The sequence below is a fragment of the Helianthus annuus genome, chromosome 10, assembly GCF_002127325.2.
Source record: "Helianthus annuus cultivar XRQ/B chromosome 10, HanXRQr2.0-SUNRISE, whole genome shotgun sequence".
Taxonomy (NCBI): Eukaryota; Viridiplantae; Streptophyta; class Magnoliopsida; order Asterales; family Asteraceae; genus Helianthus; species Helianthus annuus.
The window spans coordinates 52,953,401-52,973,571 of NC_035442.2; the positions used below are offsets into that span (position 1 = coordinate 52,953,401).

Below are 20,171 nucleotides of genomic sequence, written 5' to 3' on the forward strand. Positions count from 1 at the left end.
AGAAGTGCTTTCATCAACCTTATGGGCGCCCGGGGCAATAGATTTATTGCCTCGGGGAGTGTGCCACTGAAAATTGGTTTGAGCAATTTCCTCAATTTGATTGTATATTTCATGTGGGCGGCGATTACCTAAGAGTCCCCCGTAGCTAGAGTCAAGTGTTTGTCTTGTGTGTGGCAACAACCCATTGTAGAAAGTGGATACTTGTTGCCATACCGCAAGACTATGATGAGGACACTTTCGCAATAGCTCCTTGAACCTTTCCCAAGTTTCATATAAGGATTCCCCATCCTCTTGTAAATAAGTATTAATTTCAGTCATTAATTTATCCATTTTAGCGGGAGGGAAATACTTATATAGAAATTTTTGGGCTAGTTCATCCCAGGTGTTTACCGAACCAACTAGGAGGGTGTTGAGCCTAGCTTTTGCTCGGTCTTTTAGTGAGAAAGGAAACATTCGAAGGCGGATGGCGTCATTCGATGCTCCATTGATCCGAAAGGTATCACATATTTCCAAGAAATTAGTAATATGTAGATGGGGATCCTCGTCCACAAGCCCATGGAAGGTTGCGGAGTTTTGAAGCATTTTTATCAAATTTGGCCGAAGTTCGAAGTTTTTAGCTTCGACATTCGGTGCATTGATAGCGGCACCGAGATTACCCACGGTGGGACGCAGGTAATCCATGAGGGTACGTTCGTCCGCCATTGGAAGTGGGTTCTCCGAAACTTTCTCTTGGTTATTAGCTTTAAGTGTTTTTCTGAGAAAGCGTTCGGGTTCTTCTAGAGGTTCTTTTATGTCTCTACTAGAACTGGAGCTCATACACTACGTAGAAAGTTCAGATGTGGTGTCCGGTTCCAAGTCCTGCAATAAAAACAGAAAAGACTGTTGGTCAGGAAGTTCACCACGGCCCCGTGCTCAGCGAACACGGCCCGTGGTTGGAGATACAGTGATTGTTTTCCGGATCCCTGTTACTGGAAAGTTGGACACGGCCTCGTGTTGCACCGATACGGCCCCGTGCTCAGCTCTCTATAACTCGGAAAATAAAAATTGCCAGTGACAATGCTGGGCACGACCCGTGTTCGACCAGGCACGACCCGTGTTGAGCTCTGCAGAAGCTGAAAAACTAAGAAAAATCCTAAAAAGTAAAAAGAAAAATAAAAAAATGATTAGGCCGTTGATTCCTAACTTTCTTAAAATCCTTGTGTCCCCGGCAACGGTGCCAAAAACTTGATGTGCGTAAGTGTGTATATTATTTTAGGTGTATATTTTAAGCCCTTTTACACTTTTTAGCCAAGTTTTAAATTTATAAAATACGATATTTACTAACACTAAACACACATATGGGCAAGTGCACCCATCGTGGACGTAGTATAGTGTTGGTAAGATACCGAGGTCGTCCAAGGACACAAGAGCTTTTAGTACCGGTTTATCCTCAACGTCTAACCAAATCAAAATGTTAGAAAAAAGATTTTTAAACTAGAAAAATAAAACTAATTAAAATGCTGAAAATAAAAATAAAAATAAAACAGACAGACAAGATGAATCACTTGGATCCCACTCGTGTGTAGTGTAACCTTTGATTATTTTCACACTTTTGCACTGGTTTAAGATATTATCTTAGTTATTGTAGTAGGCCCCTCTTTTGAAGGCGACGTTACCCTCAACCCAGTAGTTTGAGTTAGCAAGGATACAATCCTAAAGGGCCGGATTATTGAAAGATAATTAATTAAGTTATTAATGCATTATGTGGTAGGCCCCTCTTTTGAAGGCGACGTTAGCCTCAGCTAAGTAGTCTGAGTCAGCAGGGATACAGTCCTAAGTAGCTGGGTTAAAGTTTTAATAGTAGTTTAACTTATGAGGGGATCAAAGAGTTTGGACCCCCGCCATCCAATACCGGTGGGTATTGAAGGAGGTCCTACTAAATTTGTCCCAGGTCCTTTGCAGGATTTATACACTGAACAATGGCAAGACTCTTACCAAACCGTTCCCTTAACCCCCGACCAGGTAGCCAACATACCTCCATATAGACCGTGGAGATATGAATGGTGAAAATCTTTTATTTTATATAGACAGTAAAATAATGCCAAGACACCACGGACAAACGATAAGGAAGAATCACCTTCAACATAAGAAACTAGTAATTAAAGTCATTAATACAAAACCAATTAAAAAGTGCAAAAGATTAAAAATAAAAAAGTATTACACTAAACACTTGTCTTCACCAAGTGATGTAAGAGACTTAGGCAAACATGGCCTTTGATTGTCAAGAACTCTTACGATCAATCTTGGATCCCGAGATGACTCACACACTCTATGATGGACCATGGATGATGGTGGTGGATGATGGTGTTGTGATGGTGGTGTGTGGTGGATGAAGTGTGAGAGAGGTGGTGTGCCAAGGGATGAGTTGCAAGAGCTCCAAGCACTCCTATTTATAGGCTGAACAGAAGCTCGGGCACGGCCCCGTGTCCAATTGTCTCTCCCTTCATTAATTGTAATTGCAATAAATGCGCCTGCAGTTATCTGACCACGCCCCCTTGTCCGCTGAGCACGACCCCGTGTGCAGATGCATATCTGTACTATCAAGATTCTCCTGGATTTTGCGAATCTTTTAGTTGACCACGGCCCCGTGTCCGCTGAGCACGGCCCTGTGGTGGGCAATAGAAGCTTCTACAACTTTGTCTTTTCTGCTGACACTTGGGCACGCCCTCGTGCTCACTAAGCACGGGGCGTGTTCAGTCTTCTGCTTTCTTGTTTTTGCTCGGGAAGATGATGTCGGGGGGTCGGGCATGTCACGTTTGTTCCTTCTCTTGTATTTATGTTAGATTTAGCTGCCTTTTTGCTTCTTTTGTTCATTTGAGCTCACTTAATCCTGAAAATACAAAAGGAAGACAAAAGCATACTTTTTCCAACATTAGTACTAAAAAAAGGTTAGTTTTATGCCACATTTGATGTAATTTATATGTTGCATTTTGTGCACATCAGTATGTGTATGAAAAAAAAAACTACGAATGCCTATTACTATTAGTGTAACTTTAAATTTCAGTCAGTATTGTAATTTTATTTTCAGTACTGGTGTGTAATAGATGCATATTATATGAATAGAGTAAAGTCGCAATGCTCGACGCTTTTGACCAAAGTGCGTGACATGTGATTGGCTATATTCAAATATTATTTTGTGATATTAATACGTGGTAAATGTTTAAAATTCTGATGGACAACGAAGTGAACCAGGAAAACTAGAGTGATAACCACCCGAATAACAATAATCTGAATAATGAGAATCCGAACAACAATAACAATGGAAACCAAGTGGATAATAGTGCCATTCAACACATAGTGGCACAAGGAATCATAGATTTATTATTCAAACTGTTAAGGAAGCAGACAACAAAAAATAAGCAAATGTGCTGAAGAAGACAAGATAATGTTTGCTTCTAATCTGTTTAAGAACTCAGCCTTAGAATGGTGGAACACTATCCTCCAGTCAAGAGGAAGTGATAGGGCATACAACATGGAATGGGAGGAATTTAAAAATATGGTAGAAAGGAAATTCTGCGCTCCCAATGAAAAGGAACAGATAGCAAATAAGTTTCTAAACCTTAGGATGACCGGAGTAGATAGTAAGGGTTATACTACTACATTCTGTGAATATGCTAGAATACTACCAACCCTTGCATCACCTGAACCGGTATTAATCTCCCGATACATCTGGGGATTAATTGGAGAGATTAGACATGTAGTCAAGGCAGCTAGACCCCAAACCATAGAAGAAGCTATAGAACTAGCAAATACCTTGACAGATGAATTAATCCGTACTAGAGAAAAAGACCAGAGGAGAAACCTAACCCAAAGACTTACCCAAGAATTCCGTTATGGGAATTCCAATCGTAGGAATGTAGGTTCTACCTCTGCACCATACTGCAAGGCCTACAGAAAGAAGCATTCAGGGAGATGCTCCACTTACTACAATTTCTGCAAGGTATAAGGGCATAAGGAAGAAACCTGCAGAAGAAAACCTACTAATGGACTGTGCTTCAACTGTGGAGAAAAAGGTCACATTAAGCCAAATTTTCCGAAATTGGCTCCAGCTGCAAACAACAAGAACACTAAAAATGCTAGAGCATTTGTTCTGACTGCAGATGAAGCCAAGATGATTCCGAACGTGATAGCTGGTACGTTTTTAGTTAATGATGTTTTTGCTAAAGTATTATTTGACTCTGGTGCAAACCAAAGTTTTATCAATACTTCGTTTTGCAAACTTCTAAATCAATCATTAACTAAACTCCCACAAGAATGTCTAGTAGAGACAGCTAATGGAGAAACCGTCAAAATTTCTGAAATCCTACAGGGAGCAAGAATAGAAATTTTAAATAAAACATTTATTGCAAACCTTTACCCAATGAATCTGGCAGGATTTGATATTTTATTAGGAATGGATTGGTTAATAGCCAATAAAGCCAGTATTTTATGTGATTAAAAGTCAATCCAAGTAAATTCACCAAGAGGTGAAAAGATCACAATTAAAGGTGATAAACCATTTAGATCCACGAAATTCATCTCTGTAATGAAAACTGCAAGTTATATAAGAAAAGGATCTATAGTGTATTTGATTTCTATAATCACTAACACTAAAGGAAAAGAACTAAAAGACATTACAGTAGTGTCTCAATTTTCAAATGTATTTCCAGAAGAGTTGCCAGGGCTACCGCCAGACAGGGAAGTTGAATTCAGAATCCACCTACTACCAGGAATGGCACCGATTGCGAAAGCACCTTACCGTTTGGCACCAACCGAAATGCAGGAACTGAAGAAACAATTAGACGAATTGTTGGAGAAAGGATTTATACAGCCAAGCTCATCGCCATGGGGAGCACCTATTTTATTCGTCAAGAAGAAGGACGGATCAATGCGTATGTGCATTGACTACCATGAATTGAACAAGGTCAGGATTAAAAACCGGTACCCGTTACCAAGAATCGATGATCTGTTTGATCAACTACAAGGATCTCGATTTTTCTCTAAAATCGATTTAAGATCAGGATATCATCAACTAAAGGTACAGGAAGAGGACATTCCTAAAACCACATTCAGAACAAGGTATGGCCATTATGAATTTACTGTCATGCCATTTGGTTTAACCAATGCCCCAGCCGCATTTATGGACATGATGAACCGAATATGTAAGCCATATTTGGATAAATTCATAATTGTCTTCATAGATGATATTCTAATTTACTCTAAGAGTAAAGAGGAACATGCAAAGCATTTGCACTTACTTCTAAGTCTATTAAGAAAGGAAAAGCTTTACGCTAATTTTTCAAAGTGCGAGTTTTGGTTAGAGCAGGTACAGTTTCTTGGACACTTAGTCGATCATGAAGGAATTCATGTGGATCCAACAAAGATCGAGGCGATTACCAAATGGAAAACCCCTGAATCACCAACTGAGGTTAGAAGTTTCTTAGGATTGGCCGGTTATTATAGAAGATTTTATTCGAGATTTTTCTAGAATAGCCATTCCCTTAACCAAGTTAACCTATAAATCCATTAAGTTTGAATGGGGCCCAAAACAGGAAGAAGCTTTTAGAATTCTTAAGCAAAGATTAACCCATGCACCCATACTAGCGTTACCAGAAGGAACTTAGGACTTTGTAGTCTATTGTGACGCTTCTAAGTTAGGTTATGGATGTGTATTAATGCAACGTCAGAAGGTTATAGCTTACGCATCTAGACAACTTAAGAATCATGAAATAAATTATTCAACCCATGATTTGGAATTAGGAGCCATAATTTTTGCCCTTAAGATTTGGAGACATTACATTTATGGTAGTAAGTTTACCATATTCACTGATCAAAAGAGTTTAAGGTATGTTTTCGGACAAAAAGAGCTGAATATGAGACAAAGACGCTGGATAGAGATACTTAGTGATTATGATTGTGATATCCAGTATCACACAGGAAAAGCCAATGTAGTGGCTGATGCTTTAAGCCGAAAATATCATGAGAAGCCAAAAAGAGTACGTTCTTTTAAATTAAATCTACAAGTAGATTTAAATGATCAGATTAGAAAAGCACAAGAATCAGTAATCAAGGATGATACTGAAAAATTAAAAGGAATGATTAATGAATTAGAACAAGGAACAGATGGAGTTTGGAGATTCCATAAGAAAAGAATGTGGATACCTAAATTAGGGAACCTGCGTCATCGTATATTTGAAGAAGCCCATAAGTCTAAATATACGATGCATCCAGGAAGTGATAAGATGTACCAAGATTTAAGGAAGAATTTCTGGTGGATAGAAATGAAAAAGGACATAGCAGCCTATGTTTCTAAATGTTTAACTTGTTCCCAAGTTAAAGCTGAACATCAGAAACCTTCAGCTTTATTACAACAGCTAGAGACGCCAGTGTGGAAATGGGAATTGATAACAATGGATTTTGTTACCAAATTACCCAAAACAAGAAAAGGTAATGATACAATCTGGGTGATTGTAGATAGGCTAACCAAGTCAACTCAATTTTTACCAGTGAAGGAAACTTTCAGTATGGAACAATTAGCTAAATTATATGTAAATGAAATAGTTTCATTACATGGAATACCTTTATCTATTGTGTCTGATAGGGATAGCCGTTTTACATCTCATTTTTGGGCAAGTTTCCAAAAAGCAATGGGAACCAAGTTAAATCTAAGCACTACTTATCATCCTCAAACGGACGGACAAAACGAAAGGACAATTCAGACGATGGAAGACATGCTTAGAGCTTGTGTAATTGATTTCGGAGGTAATTGGGATGATCACTTACCTTTAATAGAATTTTCTTATAATAATAGTTATCACACAAGTATCAATGTTGCACCCTTCGAAGCACTTTATGGACAAAAGTGCCAAACCCCAGTCTGTTGGGCAGAAATTGGGGAAAAGCAACTATCTGGACCTAAGATAGTACAGGAAACAACCGACAAGATCATTCAAGTCAAGGAACGACTGAAAGCAGCACGTGATCGACAGAAGAGCTACGCTGATAACAGACGTAAGCCGTTAGAATTCCAGGTAGGTGACAAGGTATTATTAAAAGTCTCTCCTTGGAAAGGAGTGGTAAGATTCATCAAAAAAGGAAGCTAAGTCCCAGGTATGTTCGACCTTTTGAGATTATTAGAAGAATAGCACCTGTAGCCTATCAGCTACAACTGCCAGAGGAAATGGCAGGAATACATAATGTATTTCATATATCTAATCTCAAGAAATGCTTAGCTGATGAATCATTTGTAGTGCCTCTTAAGGACATAGAGGTAAATGAACAACTCAAATATATAGAAAGGCCTCTACAAATTGAAGACAGAAAAGTCAAGAACCTCAAGCACAAGAGATTAGTTCTGGTCAAAGTAAAGTGGGACTCCAAAAGAGGAACAAAGTATACATGGGAGCTTGAATCAGAAATGCTAGGGAAACATCCACACCTGTTCCAGTAGACCTCGAGGACGAGCTCTAAAACAGGGTGGGGAGGATATAACAACCCTAAAGTAAACCGACACCCTCGAAATATTTTTGATACCCTAAAAATATTTTGAAATACCCCAACATGTCCTAAAATACCCCCATACATGAAAACGGACCCCGAATACCTTAAATACTATTAAAATTAATTAAAAAAATGGAAATTTGGGGTTTAGGTGGGCCGCGTAAGCCACCCCCTTAAGCTCACGGGGGCCGCGAGAAGGTGATGGCTGGCACGACCCCAGGCCGCCACGTGGCCCAACACCCGTCGACCCTATGCAATGACCCGGATCACCTATGGCCTAGTCCACCTACTAGGCGGGCCGCGTAGGCCCTGGTCTTGTTTTACGCGGGCCGCGTAAAAGGCCAAATCGGGCCCTATAAATTGCAACGAAGGGCCTTCAGTCGAAATTCGTTCATTCACTCGATCTCTCTCTCAATTTCTTAATAGTAGGCATTATACTCGGGTATAATACCCCTAAATAGCGAAGTTCTGCTCCGTTGTAAATATCATAACCCCTGGATATGTATTAGATACTCTGCTCGATTGATCTAGGGTTCCGTAACGGCTGTCATGGTTCTGCCCGACGTAGTCGTTGGAATGCCGTCTCGGGGAGGGTATTACTAATGTTAAAATGAGTTATTATACTAACACATGTGCATTTATGTAATGTATAGATTATTCCCAGGAATCCTTACTGAAAACCTAAGACAACAATGTGAGTAATCTCTTTTTTGCAAACTGTTTTTACAAAACCTCACTTAATTATTTATACATTAAACAGTTATTGAGTATTTGTAAGGATACAATTACAGTCGGTAAATTTGGGGTTTTATATATAATATTTGTTACTGCCTTGCGAGGAGTAACATGATCATAAGTCGGAATGACAGTACCCTGGGTGGTAATTGATATGACATGGAAACAAATGTAATTGCGGAATTGCCCTCAATACTGTACAATGATTTTTATTAAAACTTGATTGAACTGGGATTCACTCACCAATATTTCCCACTAACAAAATGTTTTTAAAACGCGTTTCAGGTAACAAAACGTGAAAGCCAACTAGAAGCCAGCTGGACAGCACTGAAGGCTTGGAAAAGTGGCAATAAAGTTACCTAAAAGAAATAGATGTTTTTATTAAATAAACATAGGATTTATTCCTATGAAATTGTGTGTACTGAAAACTTGGGTTTTATCCCATGTGTTTAATATTATGAAAGTGTGGTATTTTACTCTGATAAAATATTTCCTAACTACGGTCCTGATGTAACATCCGCTGCCAAAATAGACAAAAACAGGATGCCACCGAAACTGGCCGCGGCCGCCCGTTCCGGGGGTTGTAAAAGGGGGACGGGGGTTGCGACAGAAGGTGGTATCAGAGCTAAGCCACTGATTCAGCCACAGAAGTGTTCTGCTGACACCAAATTCAATTTGTTAGGAAATAAATTACGGGAATACGTGCATAATTGTATTTTCTTGTTATGTGTTATTTGACTATTTGTTAGTTTACAGTATGAGCGACCAAGGACCATCTGACGCGTACCGTCAATTGTCTGGTTCGCCTAGAAGCGAAGGTGCCTCTTCTCAGCCTACCCTCTCGGGGTACTTTGCTGATATGGAAGAACGAATATTCGTATTTAAGGCTTAATCTGAACATTTCCTCAGAAAAAGAGGGGATGGTTCAGTAGGGGAGCACATGAGCGTAGAAAGCTTATGAAAAAGTTACAAGACCAGAGAGCATTAGCCGCAGCTAAAAGAGAAACCGATGCATATGCCCAGGATATGCTTAATAGGGGTATAGCCAACATCCACATATTAGCAACCACTGCAGCTGACCCTAACCTGGAGCAAATGTTAGCACCCCAACCACAACCACCAATTCCTGACCAACCAATGAAGATAGAAAACCCTGAAAATCAAGTAGAAATGCACGATTTTAATCCGGAGGAGATACCTAGGGTACCCGCACCAAATCCCGTAAACCCAAATTACGACCCATGGTGGGCGACAACAGGGACTATGTACAACGTTACCCGATACACGAAGACATGCCCATGCAAAACCTAGGAGCCTACCCTGGGTTAGATCCTCTAGATCCCTATTACGATAATGATGTATTCATTAGGGAGACTCTAGAAAATCCTTACCCATACCAGGCCCCTACACCTCCATACCAGTAACCCGCACCCCAGATTCCGAACACAGTCCTAGAACCTACACCCCCAATGAGTGCAGAAAACGTACAAGAACTTAGGACATGTGGTGAGGAAATTTTAGAGAATAGTGAAAGGGTGAGACAGGTGGGAGAGCGGCTCGTCTGGAAGTACGACGAGCGCAATATGGATTTCTAGATGAATCCATATCCATAGAAGTGATGGTAAAGAAGGTTATAATAATATAGTATAATATAATAAAATATGTGTGTATGTGTATGAAAAAAAACTACGGATGCCTAATACTATTAGTGTAACTTTAAATTTCAGTCACTATTGTAATTCTATTTTCAGTACTGGTGTGTAATAGATGCATATTATATGAATAGAGTAAAGTCGCAATGCTCGACGCGTTTGACCAAAGTGCGTGAGATGTGATGGGCTATATTCAAATATTATTTTGTGATAATAATACGTGGTAAATGTTTAAAATTCAGATGGACAACGAAGTGAACCAGGAAAACTAGAGTGATAACCACCTGAATAACAATAATCTGAATAAAGAGAATCCGAACAACAATAACAATGGAAACCAAGTGGATAATAGTGCCATTCAACACATAGTGGCACAAGTAATCATAGATGTAATGCCATTTATTATTCAAACTCTGATAAAATATTTCCTAACTACGGTCCTGATGTAACATCCGCTGCCAAAATAGACAAAAACAGGATACCACCGAAACTGGCCGCGGCCTCCCGTTCCCCGGGTTTTTAAAGGGGGACGGGGGTTGCGACAGGGGTTAAGAGAATGGTTTGGTAAGAGTCTTGCCTTGTTCAGTGTATAGATCCTGCAAGGACCTGGGTCATCTTTAGTAGGACCACCTTCAATACCCACTGGTATTGGATGGCGGGGGTCCGAACTCCTTGATCCCCTCATATGTAAACTACTATTAAAACATTAACCCGTCTATTTAGGACTGTATCCCTGCTGACTCAGACTACTTAGCCGAGGGTAACGTCACCTTCAAAAGAGAGGCCTACCATATTACGCATTAATAATTTAATTAATTATCTTTCAATAAGCCAACCCTTTAGGATTGTATCCTTGCTGACTCAAACTACTGGGTTGAGGGTAATGTCACCTTCAAAAGAGGGGCCTACTACTATAACTAAGATAATCTCTTAAAAAGTGCAAAAGTGCGGAAATAATCAAAGGTTACACTAAACACGAGTCGAATCCAAGCGATTCATCTTGTCTATCTGTTTTTACTTTTATTTTTATTTTTCAGCATTTTTTGTTTTCATTTTCTAGTTTAAAACCTTTTTCTAAACTTTTGATTTGATTAGACGTTGAGGATAACCGGTATTAAAAGCTCTTGTGTCCTTGGAAGACCTCAGTATCTTATCAACACTATACGACGCTCACGATGGGTGCACCGCCCATATGTGTGTTTGGTGTTAGTAAAATATCATGTTTTATAAATTTAAAACTTGACTAACGTGTAAAAAGGGCTAAAAATATACATAAAAACCTAAAACACCACATGCGCATCAGTTTCATTGTTACTTGGTTTTGTCAACAGACCCAAGTAGTTATGGGGAACTTTGTATGGAATTTCTATGGGCTTTTGAGTGGATTTCTCAGATGATGAAGACGGTGATTTTGCCATTTGAGGAAGAATGACGATGAGGAATTTTGAGAGAAATGGAGGATAACTGCTTTGAGAAAGGAATTTTGAATTCGATTCGACAGTAAAAACCCTATTTGGGGGTTTTGATCAGGGTTTTATAGGGGAAAAAGTGAATGCTGACATGGCAGCGGTTACAAAAGATCTGACCGCTATGTACTGTCCACGAGCCAACCCCTAATGAGTAAAGGAAGACAATTGTTTTATGAAGCCATTGATGGAATACTATCAGTGGTTGCAATAGTTACAATGAAAACAGTGGGAGACTTTAAGCTATCAGTGGATAGCCTATCAGTCCTAATGGTGCAATGTTGAGATTATTAAAATAAACTATTACAATGGATTTTTGATTTCCTGAAAACATTTTAATGCTTATAATTCATGAAAAATTTTCATTTTAACTACTTTTAAGATGCATGTTGAGATTATTAAAATAAAGTATTACATAGAAAAATATAAATTTAATGAAATATTTATAAACTATTACATGCTAAAGTTAACACTTGTTAAGATTTCGTAGGTAAAATTGTAACGATTAGGTAAAATTGTAATTTCATTGTAATTCTATTTTTTAACTATCAGTGGATAGCCAACAGTGATTGAAACACAGATGTTTGGTCACTAACTGGTCAACATGAAAAATGAAGAAACAGAGGTTGTCTTTCAACAGTGGATAACATTTAACAATCAGATGTTTGAACCAAAACAGCGGTTGTAATAGACTTTTAAGGATTAATGAAAACTATCATTTTTAACTATTTTGAGGATGTTTGACGTTAAACAGATATTTGACCCTTAAAAGAAGTTGAATCCGCTGTAGATGCTGAACAAATCTTTGACCTTAAAAAGAAGTTAAACAAATGTTTGACCATAAAAAGAAGTTGGCCCATAAACAATTGTTTGCGAAAAATACCAATTTCAAAAATACTATACCCAAACAATGAAAATGAGGAGCTTAATAATCAGTTAGCATGCTGGGGTGATGTGATAAATACCGTTACATATAAACATCTCAGTGATATAAATCTAACAATCTAACAGAGTATAAAACACTGATGTGATAAATACTGTTAAATATAAATACTGTTAACATAAACAAAGCTAGAATATCTACTGTTGATGCCGAACCACTTTTGTTGTTGGGCAGTGGTTCGTCTTTGAGTTTGTATAGGGTTTGAATGGAGAGATAAACTATAGCGAACCACTTCTACACTAAACACTGTTACATAAGAAACATTGATACATAAATACTAAAGTTGAATCCGCTGTAGATGCTGAAGCACTGCTGCTACTGAGCAGTGGTTTTCCTTTCGTTGATCAGGCTTTACGTACATAAGTGCTTGTCATTAACAGGGCTTTGTCTTCAACAGTGGATAGGCGTCAGCAGTCTTTAAGTCCATCAGTCTATATAAAGAGCAGTGGTTAATTATAACATGAAGAATGAAGAAACAGAGGTTGACCATTAAACCAATCCTTGACACTATTAAACCTCTGTTGACTTACCAAACAGATGTTCAGACACAATTCAACATCAACATAATCTAAATCTTACTCAAACACTAAATAATAAGTAAAAATCAAACACAACATAGATTCATAAAATTAAATTTATTCATTTATTCATGACCTTAAAACTAAAAGTCCAATAATTACATCACATCTTGAACAATATTAAAGTTCAAATCTAAGAATAACAGCAAGAATTAAGAAACTTTAGTTTCAACTCCATCGATTGCTGAACCTCTCGATGTATGTCCTTCAGCACATCTGCTGAACCTCTCTATATTACTGACAACACAAATAAGAAACAAACCTAAAATGCAAAGGTCTATTCTCAACTGTTGTAGCACATCTGAGTTTTCACGATATTGCTTGAATCTATATTTTCTATAAAAGAAGAAAATATTCCTGGCGCAAGAAAACCTGACTTTCGATTTAACGAAAATCGAACAATGCAAATCTCCCATCAAAGAAGATAGCACATGCAACTTTTCAAGATAGAAGATACATATCGTCCGTTGAAGCTGCAACTCTGCCATCAAAGAAGGTAGCACATGCAACTTTTCACGATATTGCAACAATGATACTGCAGCATCGATATTGAAAGGTTGACGTGGGATGTGAATTTTCATTGAAACGAAGATGTTGGAACAATGATACTGGAACAATAACATGTAAACATAATCAACAAACATTCGAGCAAAGAAGTGTCATCGGAGATTAGCGGCTGAATCACGAGAAAGATGCATTTGAGAGAGAGAGATACGCTCACATATATGAGCGAGCGAGATTTGAATGTGAAACAAGATAATTATATCTTATTTATAGGATTAGAATATATGGTTTGAATTTTGAATTTCAAAGTTACTGATATTATCAGTAATCACTAATCTGATTTGAAAGCAATTGTCATGATGTTTATTAGGAACTGATGTTTATTGGGAACTGAAAGGCAAGTAGTGTATATCCTTATATCCTGGTTTATTAAAGTAATTAAATATTAGAAATGATATGCAAAGTAGGAAAAAAAAGAGAGAGAGAACGTCAATTTTAAATTACCATTTTGCATATTTTGAATTTCAAAATTACTGATATTATCAAGAATTACTGATCTGATTTGAAAGCAATTGTCTTGATGACTTTTCTAATTTTTATTTTAACTTTAATTAAGAGATAATAACTGTCAGTTTGAAATTCATATTTTGCATATTTTAAATGTCCAAACCTCAAGAAATTAGCATTAAATACTGATTTGATTTGCAACAAATAGTCATCAAGAATTTTTTTTTATTTTTTAATTTAACTTTAAATTTTATCACGAAAACAATGTTGGAGGAACTCTTATCTCATTGGAATGTAACGATTAGGTAAAATGGTAAATTTCATTGTAATTCTAGTTTTATTTGATAATTTCAATCTAGCACTAATTAACACCATCAATAATAAAAATGTGAGCAGTGGCTGTTTTTTAGGAAAACCGCTGATGGTCAATATCAATGGATGTCAACAATAAAAAAGTAAGAAAACCGCTGATGGTCAATATCAATGGATGTCAACAATAAAAAAGTGAGCAGTGGCTATTTTTTCCTATCAGTGGATACCCAACAATTTTTTAAACACGGATGTTTGGTCAGTCAGTGTTGAACACAAAGATTGAAGAAACAGGGGTTGTATTTCAGCAGTGGATAACTTTTAACAATCAAATGTTTCAACCAACACAGTGGTTGTAACAGACTTTTAAACCGATGTTGGGGCTTAAACAGATGTTTCGCCTTATATATCAGTTGTCTAAACTTAAACAGAAGTTTGACCTTAAATAGATGTTTGCCCATAAACAGAAGTTTGGCCATAAACAGATGTTTGGCCTTAAACAAATGTTCGAGCTTAAACAAATGTTTGCCCATAAACATCTGTTTGCAAAAAAAGACCAATTTCAAGAATACTATATCCAAACAATCAAAATGAGGAGCTTAACAATCATCCAAGTGTACATGATTTTTATTTATTAGTATAAAAATGAAATAACTGTTCATTGTATAGTACAGATCAAACCACTGAAGTGATGTGATAAATACTGTTACATATAAACACTGTTGTGATAAACACTGTTACATATAAACACTAATGTCATAAAAACTGTTACATATAAAACACCGAGGTGATGACATCTAACAACCTAACAGACTATAAAACACTGATGTGAAAAACACTTTTACATATAAACACTGTTAACATAAACAAAGGTCTGAGCTTAAACAGATGTTTGCCCATAAACAGAAGTTTGGCCAAAAACAGATGTTTGGCCTTAAACAAATGTTTGAGCTTAAACAAATGTTTGTCCATAAACATCTGTTTGCAAAAAAAGACCAATTTCAAGAATACTATACCCAAACAATCAAAATGAGGAGCTTAATAATCATCAAAGTGTAATTGATTTTTATTTATTAGTATAAAGATGAAACCACAATGTCTTCAAATCACCGAATTAGATCATGAACCCATATTAGAGATCAAACAAAAGCACAACAGGACCACATGAATAATATCATTTCCAGTTTTACTTCAATGCACTTAAATGATAGGGTGATTTGGGATTTTGTAAAAATGTTTGTTTTTGTACTTCTCTACAAAATAAGATGTTGACCAAAATTCAAACAGATGTTGACCAAAAGTCAATCAAATGTTGACCAATATTCAAATAGATGTTGACCTTAAACAGATGTTTGGTTTAAGGCCAAACATATGTTTATGGCTAAACATCTGTTTAAGGTCAAACATTTGTTTGAGTCCAAATATCTGATATAGAAGGCGAAACATCTGTTTAAGGTCAAACAACTGTTTAAGTCCCAACCTCAGATATAAAAGGTCAAACATCTGTTAAATTCCAAACATCTGTTTAACCCTGAACAAATGTTTAACTTTATAAGATCTACTGTCTTCTCACACTGTTTTCCTGTTAAAAACATTGTTCAACCTAACATGGGTTTCCATTAACTATTGACCAAAATGCAAACAGATGTTCAAAGCACTGTTTGTTATTGTACTTCTTTCCAAAATTACATAGAATTCAAGAAAACGAAAGTAAGAAATTTACGAACCTAACATTAAAAATTTAAAATCTAAGAACAACACCAAGAAATTTACAAACCTAACAGCAAAATTTAGTGCTTTAGCTTTAAACTCCATCAATGTATATCTTCGACAATCGCCATGAACTCCACGGAAGTACTCAATGCATCAACAACGGGATTTATAGAAACCTGATCTCTCATGAATAGACCAATATGCAGTACATGAAAACACTTCTTTAGCTGTTGAAGAGTAGCCCTGTTCTCATATACTTAATCCTTAACTTTGTTCATAAAGAGCTGCTTTAAACCAAACTTTATGCTTCTTTTAATACAAAAAAGGCAAGAAAGACCATTACTCTAGAAAGATAAAATCTTATCTTACAGCAGTAGCAGATCCTTTCTTGCGTTTAGTAGGAACTACTGCGTCTTCTATATAATCATCATTTAGTCATAAGCAAAAATGAGGAGCTTAATAAATTAAATTTATGCTTCTTTTAATACAAACCTATAATAACCCGCAGCAGATTGTATCAATTTCAAACAACTGTGATTAAACTGAAATATAAAGAGAGAATTAGAGTATATCACTTCAAAATTAAAAACTCAAAATTTCAAAATTGTAGTAGCAAAAAACACATACTTTAAACGATATTGCAACAATGATACTGGAAACAACAGTAGAACAATCATCATCGTCATCTGTAGCAGATCATTCACAATCATCATTTAGTCACAACTCAGATAACAAAACTTTAGTAAAAATCAAAAACAGAAACACATACCATGATTAAGGTAAACCACATATCACGAAAATTTTTTCTGAAAGTGGGTCAGAGAAAGCTTCAGTTTTCTCTTATCGTTTATAAACAAATGTCGAGTATCAAGAAGAAGAGATTTGAGGGAGAGATACATATCGCCCATTCAAATTGAGACTCTCCCATCAAAGAAGGTAGCATGCAACTTTTCACGATGTTGCAACAATTATACTGTAACATCGATATCGAAAGGTTGATGTGTGATGGGAAGCTTAATTGAAACGACGATGTTGGAACAATGATACTGGAACGATGAAAGTTATAAGGAGCAGTGATTAGTTATAACAGTCCTTAGAACATGCAACTTTAACAGGGATTTGTCTTCAACAGTGGATAGGCGTCATCAGTCTTTAAGTCCATCAGTCTTTATAAGGAGCAGTGGTTAGCTATAACAGTCCTTAGCATGATCAGATGTTATAACCATTCCATAACACTTTGAGAGTAAGCAAGGGTCGGTCTATTTAATTGAGAGGAATAATTGCATTATATCCCTGTTGAAAAATAGAATTGATAAATTTAGGGACAATGAGGTTGAAAGATGATAACCCAACAGTGGAGGATCTCATTCTACAGCTACAATAAATTCAAGGGTATTCTCAAATAATAGTTCCTGGATGTTTCCAAAGAAGCAGCACTTCGAACATCTGTTGTTCTTCAAACATCTATAATCTATTATCTATTATCTATTATCTATTCTATCTATTATATATAATAAATGAAAGTTATTTGGGCCAAATAACTTTCATTTATTATATATAATAAATAGAATAGATAATAGATGTTTGAAGATAACAGATGTCCAAAGTGATGCTTCATTGGAAGCATCTAGGAAGAATTACATGAGAATACTGGTCAATGTATCGAAGCTGTAGAATGAGATCTCCACTGTTGGGTTATCATCTTTCAACCTCACTTTCCCTAAATTTATTAATTCTATTTTTCAACAGGGATGTAATGCAATCATTACTTTATTTAAGATACCTTCAACTGCATCTTCTGATAAATCAACATTCATTTCACTCAAATGATAGCTTCAACTGCATCTTGAATCATGAACTATCTAAAGAAATTGATGAAATCATCCAAAAATACCCAAAATAAAACTAATGTGATGGCCAATATAAAATCAAACCCTAAAAGCATACAAATCACAATGAAATATGAAATCAGGTAGTTGTATAACAAATCCTTATATTATATGAAAACAATAGCAAACAACATCAAACAATAATAGCAAACAACATCAAACAACAATAGCAAGTGACCAATCAATCAACCTCATAATCATATAGAAGCCTAAAAATAAAATGAAAATTAGATAAGTGAACATCAAAACTGAACAGGAAACCTGACCAAAAATTAATACAACACCTGATGTTGAATCCATTGTAGATGTTGAATCCACTGTAGATGCTGAACCAGTGTTGTTACAAACAGATCATACCTCGGGAACAGGAAATTTAAAAGGATCGGCTTCAAAGGCTTCAACAATCGGAAGATTTAAATCTCAAGCAAATGAAACCCTAATTTCAAAAAGAATAATCGGTGAACATATTCACAGATCAATAATCATCAGATGTTGTACTCATATCATCACCGTTAAGAAAAATCAACACATATATATAAACATACAAATCAAACCTCAGGATGAAAGAATCTTGTAAGAGAAACACCGCAGAACCCTTAGCCTGCGCCCCATCTCTCGATCTATCTCTCGAACGAAACCCTAGCAATGGTTACATGAAAAAACCCAAAACACAAAGGATTACTATAAATAAAAGGAAATCATGGAAGTATTTCAATAAAAAAAGAAGAACAAACCTTTTGAATGAAGATAATCGATGAACAAAAGAAGATTTTATGGTGGCGTCTGGAAGAAGATTAGGGTTTGGATGGAGAGAATGATCTCAATAACTGAAAGATGTAGGCCAAAATCTAATTTGAAGAGATGATAAAGGAAAAAAAGGGGACGGAGCACTGTTGGACGGGAAAATGGAAGTGCGGAGAGATGAAGATTTGATCGGGAGAAGGGAAGAGGAGTAAAGGAGAAAAGGAGAAGATATAGGGTTTTTAGGAGGGGATGGTAATGAGGAATCATAGATCTGAAGAAGAAACAAACACATATCTAAAAAGGAATCGCAGATCTGGTTTCTTGAATCGCCAGAGAAAAAGGAAGAGGAGTAGAGAAGAAGAACTAGAAGATCTAGGGTTTTTAGGAGTGAGATAAAGGGCAACGGTTACTGTTGGGCGGGAAAAGTGAAAAAATGATGCCTTAATTAAGTGACACGTGACCCAAATCACTTTCATTTATTAGATATAATAGATATGACTCAGATTCAGACCCCTACCTCATCGTCTGTTACATACTTTTAGGAGTGAATTTCAAGGATTGTTCTTTATCTTTATACCCATTTTCAGGCGCTGTCATTTATGTTTAAAATTGACGAGTTTTGTCCTTTACGTTTTCATATCATACACGTTTTGTCCTTTAGGCCTAACCCAGTTAGCTTTTTTAGTTAAATTTGGTCATGTGCTTTGTACATGAGGGCATTTTTGTCAATTCAAAGGTTGCAGAAGCTTTGAGATGTAAATCTACCGTTGAACTTAACTTTGAATTAACAAAAATGCCCTCATATGCAAAGCATATGACATAATTTAACTGAAAAAACTAACTGGGTTAGGCCTAAAAGACAAAATGTGTATGATATGAAAACATAAAGGACAAAACTCGTCAATTTTAAATATAAAGAACAACGCCTGAAAATGGGTATAAAGATAAAGGACAATTCTTGAAATTCACTCTATATATTATGTCAAAAATCAATTATCCTACATCGACATGGTTCATAGAGCCTCCCTTCATACGTAATTACCCATTGAATTAAAAAAATAAACATTTGATAAATCTCATCTCATACATCTACAAAATCTTTTTAAACTGTTTGTGTTCTTTCAAATGGTTTGTACTCGATAAGTTTGGACTAGAAAATATTGAATTTGTATGCATTATTTTAAAAAGGTTATTTTTTAATAAATATATAGTTAAATGTACTTCAAATTTCTTAACGTAACTCTTTTTGTACAGATACTACCATGTATTTTTCTCCCATGCAATCAATTCACCTTGGTTTTAACTTAAGATTTTTGAATTTTACTATTTGTCTACTATTTTTTTATGAAAATTTAGAAATCTTATTTGATAAACTTTGCGTATACTAATATTTGATTAGTGATATCTAATATCTCAGGGGTTGTTCATTATTTTAAAATTTCAAAAGTTCAAACTACAAAACTTTAAATGTTTATACACAGCTAAGTTTCCATTTATTATTGTTTTTTTGTTGTGGTTTAATTCAAAAGTAATCTTAAAATGGTTTTATGAATAGAATATAAGAAGCCAATTTAAAGGTCTTCACAAGTGATCTAGGGGATGAATGGAATTGA

The 20,171-nt window shown here is 36.1% G+C and overlaps 1 non-coding gene across 1 annotated transcript; it reads left to right on the forward strand.

Moving 5' to 3' along the window:
- Positions 1–217: 217 nt before the first annotated feature.
- LOC118483649 lies at positions 218–324 on the forward strand. The gene has a single exon (XR_004870936.1). It is a non-coding gene; the product is annotated as a small nucleolar RNA R71 (small nucleolar RNA).
- Positions 325–20,171: the final 19,847 nt, after the last annotated feature.